The sequence below is a fragment of the Peromyscus eremicus genome, chromosome 1 (assembly GCF_949786415.1).
Source record: "Peromyscus eremicus chromosome 1, PerEre_H2_v1, whole genome shotgun sequence".
NCBI lineage: Eukaryota > Metazoa > Chordata > Mammalia > Rodentia > Cricetidae > Peromyscus > Peromyscus eremicus.
Genome location: NC_081416.1, coordinates 76603857 through 76618639, shown reverse-complemented (window position 1 = coordinate 76618639; position 14783 = coordinate 76603857).

Here is a 14783-nt window from a genome sequence, read left to right as displayed (position 1 = left end):
CAACCTAAGCATTTACCATACTTTGGCTAATGTGATTTTATCAGTGATCCCACAAGATAGGAATTGGAGCAAGCTTCAGTGGCTTTTTTTTTTTTTATCCATGGGGGGAGGGGTAGGAAATCTAAATATGGATTAAAACTAGGGAGGGGTCTTACATGGATCACAAACAACAGGGTGGCTGTGAATAAAGGGTCACTCAGCCTTCTGCACATGAGAGTCAAAGAGAACGGGGTGTGTGTGTGAGGAGTCCGGGAGAGGACCCCAGCAAGTCTGTCCAGCATGCAGCCTGTGTCCCAAAAGCTTATGTTCAAACTGGGATTGAGCCTGGCATCTGCTGGGTCTTAAGTGGTGCCAGGGCAGAGGCCAGCATGGGGCCAGGTGGGTAGAGGAAGTATGTTAGGGTTTTGTCGTTGTCACAAAATGCCTGACAGAAATAACATGAGGGAACAGAGATTTAAAAACACTGTTTTGGGGCTGGAGAGATGGCTCAGCAGTTAAACGCCCATGGTGCTCCTCTACAACTGTATTACCACCACAGGGTTGGGGGTTGATTAGAAGTCGGGGCCTTGAAGCAGGAGAGTTGTCATGCGTTTCACACTAGCCAGAGTTACCAAGTTACCCCTGTCTCAAAGTATTAATTAACTAAAAGTTATTCGTGGAGTTGGAAAGATGTTCAGCAGTTAAAAGCCCTTCTTGCTCTTGCAGAGGACCTGAGCTCAGTTTCCAGCACCCATATCAGATACCTTTTAACTGCCTGTAAAAGATCAGACACTCACATATAAATAAGTTTTAAATTAAAAAATAAAATAATAAAAAAGCATTCTTTAAATTTTTTTTTTTTTTTTTTTTTTTTTTTTTTTTTTTTTTTCCGAGACAGGGTTTCTCTGTGTAACTTTGCGCCTTTCCTGGGACTCACTTGGTAGTCCAGGCTGGCCTCGAACTCACAGAGATCCGCCTGGCTCTGCCTCCCGAGTGCTGGGATTAAAGGCGTGCGCCACCACCGCCCGGTGCATTCTTTAAATTTTTTAATGTATTGTTATTATTATTTGTGTGTGTGAGACAGAGAGAGAGAGAGAGAGAGAGAGAGAGAGAGAGAGAGAGAGAGAGAGAGAGAGAGGGAACATGCATGTAGAGGTCAGAGGACATCTTTGTGGAGTCAGTTCTCTCCTGTCCACTAGTACACGGGTTCTGGGGATTGAACAAAGGCTGTCAGGCTGGACTGTCTGTCATACGGCCAGTGCCTTGACCAGCTGAGCCAACTCACTAGCTGGGAAGAAGGACTCACTACGGCTGATGGTTTCAGAGGCTTCATCCTGTGGTCAGTTGGCTCTCTTGTTTCTGGGTTGTGTGAGGCAGAGCACCATGGTAGAAGGCATGGCAGAGCATAGCTATGTACCTCAAGGAGGGCAGGAAACATGTAGAGAGACAGGGAGGGGCCACAGACCAGGACTTTCCAAAACACACCCCCAGTGACCCACCTCCTGCAGCCAAGCCCCACCTCCTATTCCCACCACCTCCTATTCCCACCACCTCCGACAATGCCGCTTCATCCATTGATGAAGACAGAGCCTTCTAATTCAGCCACTTCCCGGGAGCCTGACCTCAGAACACTGCTGGATTGGGAACCATGTCTTCGACACGCGAGCTTTTAGGGGAATATCTGATATTCTAAATGAGGCCTGGCCATCACCACTCTTGAAGTCCAGGTCACGAAGGCCCCAGCACCTGGCTCAGGCCCCAGCAGATAGCCTTTTAGTTGGCCAGAGTCCTTTCAACCGGCAGGGGTGGACTCCGGGCCATCTGGAGAGGCAGGGCCTTGGGAAGCAGGCAGAACACTCCCCACCCCATCCCCCCATCTCCCACTGCCCTCTTGAAACCTCTTATCTTCAGAGGTTGCTGTGTTTTGGAAACACCAACTTTTTAAAAGAACAGTATTATCAAGACCACCATGTATCTGAAAGGCTTACACTTGTCTAATTAGCAAGTACACACACACACACACACACACACACACACACACACACACAGAGTGCATTGGTGACTCTGCTCTTCAGATGATTACAGGAATCGTGAAGGGTATCTGCTCAGGGACAGGATGCGGTTGGGAATGGATGTACTCATAATGATGGCTGCTGAATGTCCCGGCTCTCAGTCCTGCCAAGATGGTTGTCAGTCTGTGTATGTGTAACTGCCCACAAAGACAACATTGGAGGTCCGTGTATACAGCTCTTCAGGAATATGGCTCAGACCACCCTCTCTATGTTCCAGAAGGTAGACCAGAGCTGACCCTGAATGGGAAGAAGAGGAAGCTACACTCCCATTAGGTCCCCAGACTCCAAGGTCAAGAGCTGTGGGCATGACACCAGGCCCCAAAGCTGGAGGAGAGGCACTGCCCCATCTGATCGATCCATAGGTCTAGTCCAAAGACTAGCATGGCTACCACACATCTTGGAGAATGACAAGTGGCTGAGATATAGAGCTCAGCCTTTCCATGGAGTTCGGGGGCAGTTTGGAAAGCCATGTGACCACAACCCTCTCTCCACAGACTGGAGGCAGAAGGCAACAGTGTGTAGGAGAGGGAAGGTGAAGGCTTAGGTTCTTGTCCCTGAATCTGAGCCCACACCCTGCCCCTAACCCAAGATCCAGGCTCAGTCACCCAAACAGGAGACAGACAGAGCTTCACAGCCACTAAGAATTAAAACCTATCGATTTTCCCCATTAGCTAAAGAACGCCATCAGAGTGCATTAAAACCAGGCAAAGCACAGCCTCGTGAATAATTAACATCTGCAAATGACAACCCCACGGGGCCTGGGGAGGGGGAAGGGACATCCAGAGGCCAATCTGACCCCTCTGACTCTCACCTCAGGGACTGTAGCATAGGCTACCTCTCCCCCTCCACCTTGTCTCTTGTCCCTTCCCATTCCACGTCCTCCTTTTGGAGGGACACCCTGTCAACTCTGCACATCCAGAGACCCAAGGTTGACCCTGGAACAGGGAAGGGAAGCCCCGAGTGTCACAACCTTAAGGGAGATGCTACTCCTTTCTGAACACATTCTCCTCTGCGATGCAGTGCAGCTGGCCTTTGGCTTTTCTGTCAGTCTGCGGTTCTAGATCGGGACAGAAATCTAAAAACACAGAGCGAATCTGCAGCAGAGCTTGTGTGAGGCCCCGGGGCCTGCCGATCTTCTCCCCAGCTCAATCTCGAACAAGCAGAAAGAAGTATCCTGTTTGGGTAGGTCAGTTCCGAGAAGGTGCCCCGTCCAGAATGGCATAGGGAAGCAGGCCCTCAATGCAGACAACCCAGAAAGACACCCCAGAGGCAGATGTGGATCTCAACATGAGGGACGTCTATACATGTGAATGGTGAGTTCAAGGCCAGCCTGGGCTACACAGTGAGGTGTCAGAAAGAAAAGGAAAGAAGAGAGGGGGAAGAGAAGGGGGAGGTTGATTAGGATAAACCATCCTTCAAGTTAATCAACAAGAGAAAGCCTTCCTTTCTAATGGATGTATCATTTAGAAAAAGACCAAGTCCCCTGCACACATGCGAGACTTGGGCAGAGCTGGATCCCTGCCCCAAGCTGCTATCTGCCAGCACATCCTTGGGCACTGCTCAGGAGCCAGGCCCCACCCTTTCTTGGCCAAAGAGGTCCAGACCTGTCCAAATTCAGTTCCAGGCTTCTAACTTTCCCAATTCCGAACTCCCCAGGTCCCCAGCTTCAAGCCAAGTTCCCACTTCGTCTTTCCCACACAGCCTCCCTCTTCATCCCCCTATGCTGAGCAGCGTGGCTCAGAACAAACACATCCTAGACCTCTGACCACGTTTACCTCTTGCTGTTTTGTAAGGCTCTGTAACACCCCATCATACTCGTTGTCTGCTAGTCTCGGCCCACCTCTTGAGCCCCTGGGAAAGCTCTACTTCATCCAAAAAGCCAGCTTAAAGACATTCCCTGCCTCTCACCCTGCTCTTCAAGTGCCAGCTAGTTCCTGTGTTTGAGCTGGGAGGTTCTCCCTCTGAATCTTCTGGTTGGTACCTCCCTCTCCTGCAGGTTGCTACTCTGATGTCACCTTGTTGGGCGTTCTTTCTCAAAACAGCCTTTCTACCTACCTGCCTGCCCCTCAGCCCCATCTCACATCCTTTGCTCAATCTGCTGCCCTTTCCACAGCCTGAATTTCTTTATCCTTTGTTTCCTCTGCTCCCAGGACCACTGGGAATGGTTGTTATGTGTGTTAATTTCTGCACAGGCGAGGGGAGCTGAAAACCAGCCCAGGTCCCCACTGAAGGCAGGTGTTTCAGGGTTGCTGGAAGGGAGCACCCTTCCTAATTCATTGGCACTGTATAGATCAGCTGTGGCCCCTTCAGCCTCCTGTGGGGTACAAGCCCACCAAAGGAGGAGGAGCCTCTGCTTCTTCATGACTGTGCCCTCCGCATCCCGCCGAGTGCTTGATAGATACATGATGATGATTAGGAAACAGGCAGACAAGGTCCACTCTGGTATCCCCAAGCTGAGCTTACTACTAAGCAATGTCTGCCTCATCTCTGGCTCGCATTCAGAGTAGCCATGCAATTAGACCCAGAGTCAGTGATGGTGATTTCTGGGAATGTGCAGGGACTTGGGTAGTTGACTGTGGAGGTGTGAACTGGGGGCCCCTGGAGATGCTCCCTGGAGCTCAGAGCTCTGAGTCCCCCACCCCAGATGCTCCCTACCTATGCACGGAGGGTCCAGGTGGCACGGGAAATCTGACCAAGCCCAGGGACTGCACGGTATTGCCGAGTGTCTGCTGCCGCACCAGGCTCCTAGCAGAGGCGTGGTCCTTGCTTCCCTCACTGTGGCCAGCGGCAGCCTCCCAGCTCTGGCAGAGAAGGAGTTAACTTCCAGGCTTCTCAGCGTGAGTGTGGAGCTATTAATACCCACAGCCCAGCCATCTAGAGCCACCACAGAGCTGAGCCCCAGAGCTGTGGAGAGGGAGCAGGGAGCAGAGCAGCCTCCGGTTTGGCCAACCGGCACCTGACTCCAAGGGTCAGAACTTTTCCTGGGGACAGTGTAGACACTGTGCCAGCCTCACCTGACCCTCACCAACCCCCCAGCTTTAAGTGTCACTCGGCTCTCCTGGAGGCCACTGTACCACTCACTCCAGCAGAGGAGAACAAACTTTGTCACTCACCTCTGTGCCTGCTGGTCAACTAGGAAGAGCAAACAGCTGGACAGACACACAGACAGAAGAGTCCTCTGTGGGCCTGTCCTCACAGTCCTGCCTTTAGCAGACATCAGCAGAGTGGACCGCTGAGGTGCTGAGGGCTCCTCCAGAGGCAACTGATAGGACCTCTGTCTACTACCGGTCACCTCTCGAGTCCAGGCAGCTGCTAGCTGCTGCTCAAGTGTGGATCCCGTGGTTGGAACCCCTGGGCCTCAAGACGGGAGCTCCAAGAGAGCCACAGGCTCTTCCACCTACCGAGGCGACGGGTAACCTGAGTGAGAAGGCGCAGGTGGCAGGTAGGCAGGCCCGGGGTCCTGAGGCCGACAGGCTGCTGACCCTGGAGCACACTGGCTCAGAGAACCGTGCCCTGGCTGGGGATGCTGCTGCGGAGACCACCAACGGTCACCCCTGCCCCGTCCTGCGCCTGCCTCCTGCCTGGCCCCTGGGCTGTGGAGCTGACGATGTGCCAGCTTTCTGCTTGGTCTGCTTCCACAGAGAGGAGGAGGAACTGGAAGAGGTTCCACTGCAGAGGTCAGTCAGTCCTGGGGTGGGCAGCGGGCTGGCAAGACCACGGTGCAGCCCTCCGCTGGGAGCTTAGAGGCCTGGCGACGATGCCTATGGGACCTATCCACCCACTCTTACCACCCCTCCACTGTCCTGCTGAGCTCACTGGCTATCATCACAACCTTCTCCCCATTCCTCCTGCTCTGGTCCTAGATTGACTTGCCTGTCCCTTCATGCCCGTTGTGGTCCTGTCTTGTCCCTGCTTAGAGGCCTCCATGGTCCTCCAGCTCCTCCAACAGAAAGTCAGCACTTGGGGTTCAAGACCTGTGTGATTGGGGTTAATACCCCATCTCACTCTGTTCCGCTATGATACCAGGGATAGCCTGGCTTCCCCCACCTAGGCCCAGCTGAAATGCCTCTTCTTCCAGGAAGGCCTTCCAGAAGCCACAGGCCCACTCCAATCCAAGAGCCCCTCGCCCCTCTGGCATTGCCCTGGCATTTAACAGGTGCCCGGTCTTTGTTGAATCAATAAGTGAAAATGTGTATGTGTGCATGTGCGCATGTGTGAGCACTCATACCTGTGTAAAAGAGGGAGGGATAGAGGGAGAGAGGAGATGGTTTCTGCAGCTATGATTGTGTATTTGTGGGCGAGTGTGTGTGATTGTGTACACAGGTTGGTGGGAGCAGGTGGGAGAGTATCTTTGTGATGAGAGTGCATAGCACCAGGTGGAGTTCAGACCCTTACAACTGTCCCCACCCTGACCCTCAGGGAAACCGTGGCTCCAGCCAAGTACATTACCCAAGCTGTGACCCGGGCTCTGGAAGTGAATGGACAAGCTGGCAGGGTCCCCTCTGCTCCAGTCCAGCCTGCCTGGGTCAGTACCACCGTGGGAAAGGCAGACACAGGGCCACACTAGGGTCTCTTCCATGCCCAGTGAAGAACAGGAGGAGAGAATGTGGTCTCCCACATCCTAGGCCAGGTGCCCCTCATGACTATGTTGGACCCCAAGCCTATGATTTCCCTGCTGGGGGCCTCTGTGTTCTCATCTGTGTAATGGGAGGATGCTTCCTGCCTGGTGGCTAGCTGACCATGCAAGATGACTGGACACCTGCTGAGCGCCAGGCTTCAACTGGGACCTGGGATCCTGGCACAGCCTTGGTGAGGTCTGCTAGCAGATAGGTTGGGCACAGATTGAGGGCACATTAGCGGGAATGGGTACACAGTGCCCATGGAGTCGAGATGCAAGATGGACCACCTCTGCTCACAGGGGCCACAGCGTACTCCATGTCTATCTAGATGTACGGATGCCTCCCAGGGAATGGGGGAGGCCCAAGGAAAGGTATCGGTGGGCTGTGCAATGGCAAGGGTGAAGGCTGGTGCTTTGGAAAAGTAACTGTCCAGGGTTGGGGGGACCCTGCCAGCTTGTCCATTCACTTCCAGAGCCCGGGTCACGGCTTGGGTAATGTACTTGGCTGGAGCCAGGGTTTCCCTGAGGATCGGGGTGGGGAGAGTTGTAAGGTGGGGAGGGCAAAGACAGGAGTATCAGATCACGTAGGCCTGGACTTGTGAGTTGAATACTTGATCTGTAGGCACAGAGCAGCCATGGGACGGCTGGAAGCCAAACAGGCAGGTTAGGAGACTCAGTGAAGCGGGAGACACTGTACTTAACTCCATAGCCTCAGCGCGGCCACATGGTTTTCCAAGTGAAGGTTGGAGTGCTTGCTGAAGACTGAGTAACAGTTGGTCCTTGGCACCCTTTGCTGTCACAGTCCCTCTGTCTTTCTTTCCTGTCTCTCTCTCCCTGTGACTCTGTCTCTATCTCTCTCGCTATCTCTCGGTGGGGACGGAACCAGGGCCTTGCACATGCTAGGTTAATTCTCAGCCCTGAGCTGACTATCAACAACACATACCGCCAAGCCCTGCCTTGATGTCCCCCAGCTTCAGGTCTTGGAGCAATGCTAATATTAATCAATCCCGACTGGCGAGTGACCCAGGAAGCCCCAGAATGAGGCTCCGGCACTAGGGTTAGGATCTTCTGCCCCTTCTCTCCCTCATCTTCCCTCCACCCCACCTGCAGCTTTGGGGATTCCTGTGTAGAAGAGGTCCCTCAGTCTCCTGTTCTGGGATATAATGGTCTAGGATTACAGGGGCTGATATACTTTCTAACTGACACTCTGGCTCTTTAAGGCCTAGGGGAGGGACACTGCCAGGCTGGGCAGAGATGGTGACCACAGGTGCCAGGTGGTGAAGCTAAAATACTGAGTGATGTGGACAGCCAGGCTGCGGGAGCCAGCAGAGCCGGCTGGGAGGGCAGCAAGACGGGGTGAGGTCACCTTGGATTTAGAGAGTGCGTGGTGCACCGAAAGCCCTCACCACCTCTCCTGGGCTTTCTCTGGTGTTTCTCTACAACATCCAGCTGCCATCTTTAAAAGCCGTGGGCCAGTCTGAGTCAGCCATGGTCCTCTTTCATGTTGACCCTGACGTCTCTTTGGGTCTCTCCTCAGGCAAATTAAGAACAGAGAGGCTGTAAGGGGTATAGGCAACCTGCTCACTCATTTATAGGTTGAAGAAACTTCCCAAAGCCTCCAGGGACTGGATACTGAAGCCGCAGAGATGGGAGGGATCCAGACACTTCCCTGATGGGGCTCACTGCCTTGTGGGCACAAATGGCGGCCATGTGAACATGAATCTCTGTGGGCTATAATGAGGGTGTGAGCACCCTGCCACTGGATTCTGCTGTAGGTTGATGCACACTGTGCCACCTGTCAGGGACAGTGTTACCAACCACCTGCTCATGCTGTTTCAATGTGTTAATTAGGGTGAGGCAGCTGCTGTGCCCGTGAGCCTGGAACTTACAACAATGACATTCTTTACAGTTGATGTCCACGGAATGGAGTCTAGTGAGAGGGCTCTGCTCCAAGCATTCTTTCACTGACCCTGGCTCTTCCCATCTTGGGATGGCATCGCTCAGAACCTCAGAATCCCCAAGTGTGGCTCATGCCTGCAAGCCCAGAATTCAGGAGGCTGAGGCAGGTGGATTGTGAGTTCTAGGCCAGCCTAGGCTATATTCTATCTCAAAACAAAATACATTAAACTTAAACTATCACCCAGGGCTTTTGTGAGTCAGCTGGAGACAGCCTCTTTTCCTTGTGTCTATGTGCATTGGCTATGATGGCTAATTGCAAGGGGAGCTGGGGAGAGGCAGTCCAATGCAACCACCTCACTGGGGCATTATGAAAGTTTGATACGTGAAGACAAACTATCTCCTTATAGGTGCAAATTATGTTTATTCATTCACTCAGCAAAGTGGGAGGGCATCTTGCATGGGAGAGAGCTAGGAGCCACATGAGAAACACCAGCTCTGTACTCCTGCAGCTCAGAGTTAATGCAGGACAGATGATACACAAGTAAACCCGTGATGTGATCATCAAGTTCAAACCCCTTGCGGGGAAATGAACAGGGATACACAGAAAACACACACTTTGTGTAAGGTGACTTGGGAAGCTGGCATCCCAGACCTGAAAAAGGGAGGGGACTGGCCATCCAGGCAGATAGAACAGAGAGGCAAAGGGCCAGAGGCCACCGGCATGCAGTAGTGCTCACTCTGGTAGACCAGTGTGGTTGAGACAGTGACATGCGTGGGACGGGAACAGACCAGATCAACTTGGCCTTGACTGCCCTGCTGAGGAGAATGGATTTTATGCTAGACGGGATAGGGAATCCTTTGGAAGCTTTTAAAGGGAAACAACAAAATCTGCTCGACATTTTAAAAGATCCCTGGAGCTGCTCCAGGCGAATCAATGGCTGCTGGGCCAGCATGGATACAGGACACCAGCGCTGAGATCATGGAGGGATGTGCAGGGTGGGTGACCTGTGGGCAGGCCAGGGTCAAGGGAAGAAGATGGCTGCTAGTACATTTTTGAATATGGTTTGTCTCAAGAGTTCACAGAGGAATTCAATCCCCAAAGTCTTATGTCGATAATATCAAAAGATAGAAAACTAATTTAGGTGTGGTGTTAGAGGCAGTGATTGCAATGGATTAGGGAGCTCCCATGACTGAATCCTAGTGGCTTTGTAAGCAGAGGGAGTAAAGCTCCATGAGCCTGTCCAGAGGGTCTGTGTACTCCAGCCATGACATAATGCACCTGTCAACACCTTCTTGTTCCCAACAGAGCCTGTAGAATGCTACATGGACTTCCCGGCTGCAAACCTATGCACAAACTTTTTTTAAAGATTCATTTTATTTTTACTTGTATGTATATGTCTGTGTAAATGTATGCTGTGCATGTGCGGGTGCCCCTGGAGGCCAGTTGGAGTTATAGAACTACAGGCAGTCGTGAGCCACAGGACATGGGTGCTGGGAAATGAACTTGGGTCCTCTGCAAGAGCAACAAACATTCTTAACCACTGAGCCATGTCTCCAGCTCCATCCTTTTTTTGTTTGTTTGTTTGTTTGTTTAAGAATTTCAGGATAGGCCACTATGAAGTACAACTGGAATTAATTTTGCTTTTTTCCCCCTAATTATTTATTTCTGAGGGGGGTGGAGAACAAAACACCGTGATTAGCATGAAAGTCTGAGAACAACGTGGGAATGTCAGTTCTCTCTTTCCAACATATGGGTTCTGGGGATCAAGCTCAGGTCATCGGGTTTGGCAGCAAGCTCCTTCACCCGCACAGCCATCCCACTGGCCTCTGGCAAACTTCTTTTCTTTCTTTCCTTTTTAAAGGATGTTTAGAACACTGCAAAGAGAGTAGTGAGCAGTGCAGGACAGACTTGCCTGCAAATCTTTTTAAATTTCGACCTTTCACGTACCCCAAAGGCCCATTCGTTAAAGGCTTGGTCCCCAGGGTGACACTATTGGGAAGCTGTGGAGTCTTTAAGAAGTGGGGCCTGATGTGAGGAGTCAGGTCTTTGTGGGATATGCTCTTACAGGGGATATCGGGACTCTAGTGTTCTCTCTCTCTTTTTCCTCCTTCTCTCTCTCTCTCTCCTTCTTTCTGTCTCCCTCCCTCTCCCTCCTCTTCTTCCTCTCCCTGGATCCTCCCTCAGCAGCTTGGCTGCAGCATGGTACTTCCTACCATGATGCTCTACAGACTCAAAGGCAATGGTACGGAGTATCCATGGGCAGACACCTGTGAAGCTGCCAGTCAAAACAAACCTTTCCTATTATAAATTAATCGCAGGTATTTCATTAAGTCAAAGGAAAGCTGACTAACATACGGTGGAAGATGTCTGTGGTGGTATTCTTTTGTTGTTGTTTTTTTTTTTTTAACTCTTAGGATGGAATCCAGGGCCTCACACATGATAGGCAAGTGCCCTACCACTGAGACTCACCCCCAGCCCCTGTGACAAAATCCTTGAGTCTCTGAGTGAGCCTGTTCCCTCTTTTGTATGGATTCAATCCCAATCAGCTCATTCATTCTTGATTTTCTTCTTCCTCTAAGGGGAAGAATCAGCAGATCCTGTGGCTTTTGTCTCCTAAACATGTTTAGAAGTTGTTATTACCCAGCATCTCCTCACCATAATGAAGTAACTCCAGCAGTCCACTTTGTTCAGAAATACAAAGTCTGGGACCTGGTTGAATAGGCCTGTGATCTGCATTCAGGAGGCTGAAGCAAGAGGATCATGAGTTCAAGCTCAGTCCATGCTGTATAGTAAGACACTAAAAAATTTCCAAACTGTAGCAGTCTTTGCTTCCATCAAAACTTAGCAACAAAGTTAGTTTCCTATGCTCCCCAAAGTCTATTACCTCACAGTTTTATTATACCAGATTCAACAACTGAGCTAAAATTGTTGATAGAATGCCCTAGAAGATCTTTTTACAAACTGGAGGGGGCCATTCCCTTCACTTCTCCAGCTTCCAGAAGGCACCCGCCTCCCTTGCTCCATTTCCCCTTTCAGTAGCAAGGAAACAACGGTGTCCATTCTCCAGTCCATAGCACGGAAAGCTTTTAGTGAGTCATGAGATTAGATTGGTGCCTTAGTCTATTCTGTGGTTGCTGTAACAAAATGCCCAAGGCTGGGTGATTTCCAGACAATATCATCTTGTTTAACTCACATGCATGGAGGCTGAGAAGTCCAAGGGCACGGTGCCAGTGTCTGCTCAGCCTTTGGTGAGGGCTTCATGGTGCTTTAGTCCACTGCAGAAAGCGGAAGGTGGTGGGCATGTGTAGAAGAGACAAAGACCAGCCTGACCTTCTAACAACCCAATCTCCTCCCTCTAGAACACTCGTCTGGCTCCAGTCAACTGTGTGAGGCTCTACCATCATGATCCAGACCCTTCCCACTAGGCCATACCTCCCAATACTGCCGCCACACCAGGCAGGCAACTGAGATCCCAGCACCTGAATTCAGAGCACAGCAACTGGAATCCCATCTCATGGCCCTCAGCCTTAACCTCAGGAGCAAAGCAATTCTGCCATGTGATGGAGCATGCTTGTGGCTTTGGGGGTTATGACTCCCATAACCCCCCATAACTTTGGGGGTTATGAGGGGGTTGGTCCTGCCCATCACGGCACACATCAGTTGAAAAGCACTCACTGGGGTCAGGATGGCAGGCAAATGTGTGGGAACTAATTTAGTAGATAAGGAAGTTATACCTTACATCACCTCTGATGTATGTCCAAGCTGAGCATGGACAAGCCCATGGAACTACAGTTCACTCTTCAGATCTCCAAAAGGCTCTGGCCTGGTTAGAAGGGAGGACAATGCTTGAAGCTCGGGTACAGCAGGGCTGCTTAAGGATCTTCTGCCTAGTTGGGTGTGGTATATGCCTTTGCCTCTCAACACTTAGGAGGCAAAGGATGGCAGATCTCTGTGAGTTTGAGGCTAGAATAGTCTACATAGAGAGTTCCAGACCATCCAGGGCTACACAGAGAGACCCTGTCTCAAAACAAAACACCAAAAATCTTCTGTCTGGGACTGGAGAGGTGGCTCAGTGGTTAAAAGCCCTGGCTGCTCTTTCAGAGAACTTGGGTTCAATTCCCAGCAGCCACATGGTAGTTTACAACCATCCAGTTCCAGGGGATGTGACCACCCCTTCTGGTCTTCTTGGGTACCAGGCATGCAAGTGGTGCACAGACATACAAACAGACAAAACACCCCTCAAAAAAAAAAAAATAAATAAATAAAATTTAAAAATAATCTTCTGGTCCACAAAGACTGGACATTTATTCCCCAGGGTCTAGATGAGGGGTTGGGCACCCACCTGGAGATTATGCAAATGTAGGAAGCGCTGCCCCCGCCTCTGTTCACCCCAGCCTTCTTCCTCCACGCTGCCGCCGCACAGAGGGCTCGGGCCTGACCTTCCAGGAGCTCCAGGAGCTTCCGGGGTCCCCCTCCATCTCTCTGTGGGTGATGAGTGTTTGGCAACCGTTCTGTTTGTTCTAGCTTTTTTTCTCCCCACTTAGTCGCTATTGCCTTTAAATTGTGCGCCGCCCCGCCCCATTTGTGTCAAATCGGTCTTTTCTGGTGGTGGGGTTGAACCCAGGGCCCCAGGCATGTTCAGTATGTGCTGTGCCTCCGAGTAACGCTCGTCAGTCGAGGAAAGAACATCTAAACATAGCGGCCCAGCCCCAACTTTTTATGCTGAACCTCTGTCACCCAGCATCCCCTCCCCGCAAGTACTGGGTTTCTCAACTGCTTGTAAATTTTATAATCTTCACCTTTTAAAATTGGGCCCACAGTTTACTCACAGTGAATGCAGAGTTTTTAGCAATGAGCTTAAGAAGTTCTGACATATGTATACATCCGGGGAGCCCAAGCTCCCATCCAGGCATAGAAGACATTCTGTCTTCTCAGAAAGTTTCTCTTGCCACAGGGTCAACATTCACACACGCATGCACGCACGCACGCACGCACGCACTCACGCACTCACGCACATGATGGGTCCACTACCATGGTTTTTATCTGCCTTTGACGTTCTTGAGAATGAGCAGGAAACCAGAGACCCACTTTTGAGGAAAGCCTGGAATCTAAGCATAACCAAAGCGTATTGGTATTTTGTCTCAGGGTATTCAGGGACAAAAACTTTCAAACAAGCTACGGGCTCTGTGTTCAGACACTAAACAAACAAACAAACAAAAAAACAACATAGAGCCGGGCTGTAGTGGCGCACGCCTTTAATCCCAGCACTTGGGAAGCAGAGGCAGGTGGATCTCTGTGAGTTCAAGGCCTGTCTGGGATACAGAGTGAGTTCCAGGAAAGGCGCAAGGCTACACAGAGAAACCCTGTCTCGGAAAAAAACAAAAGAAAAAAGAAAAAAAAAAATACATAGTAACTAGGAAAGAAACTGAGGGTGTCTCCAGAAATAATGGAAACAAAAGGTTGGGCTGGAGTCCAGAAAAACTTGCCTTTAATCCCAGCACTCGGGAGGCAGAGCCAGGTGGATCTCTGTGAGTTCGAGGCCAGCCTGGACTACCAAGTGAGTTCCAGGAAAGGCGCAAAGCTACACAGAGAAACCCTGTCTCGAAAAACCAAAAAAAAAAAAAAAAAAAAAAAAAAAAAAAAAAAAAAAAACAACACTGTATACATGTACCTCGTAAATAAAACTTTAATTTCTTTTGATACATCTCAATATGTAGCGCAGGCTGTCCCAGAACGGGCCATCCCCCTGCCCCAGTCTCCTCAGCACTAGCCTTTCAGGCCGGTGCCACCATGCCCTGCTATATTTCTGTAGAGTAACAGTGGGGACAAAAGAGACTAGGAGGTGAATAGAGAGCCCCCCCCCCCCCCGCGCCCCCTGGAGCATAGGAGGATGGACCTGGGAAGGGGTGAGAGGGATGGCTCAGCAGAATTAGAGGGTGTTAAAACCAGCTCCCTCTGGTTTCACTGGGGGTTGCTCGTGAAAAGGGCGCTCTGTGCACAGTGATTGAGAAGACCCTAAAGCCATGAGAAGAGCTAGCGGGTTTCTGCTTTTAATTTTACTTTGTACTTTTATTTATGTGTGTGTGTGTGTGTGTGTGTGTGTGTGTGTGTGTCCAGAAGAAGGAGTTTGAGCCCTGGCAGCATGAGTTACAGGCACTTGTGAGCTGTCTGATGTAGGTGCCGGGATCTGAACTCTAGCCCTCTGATAGAACAC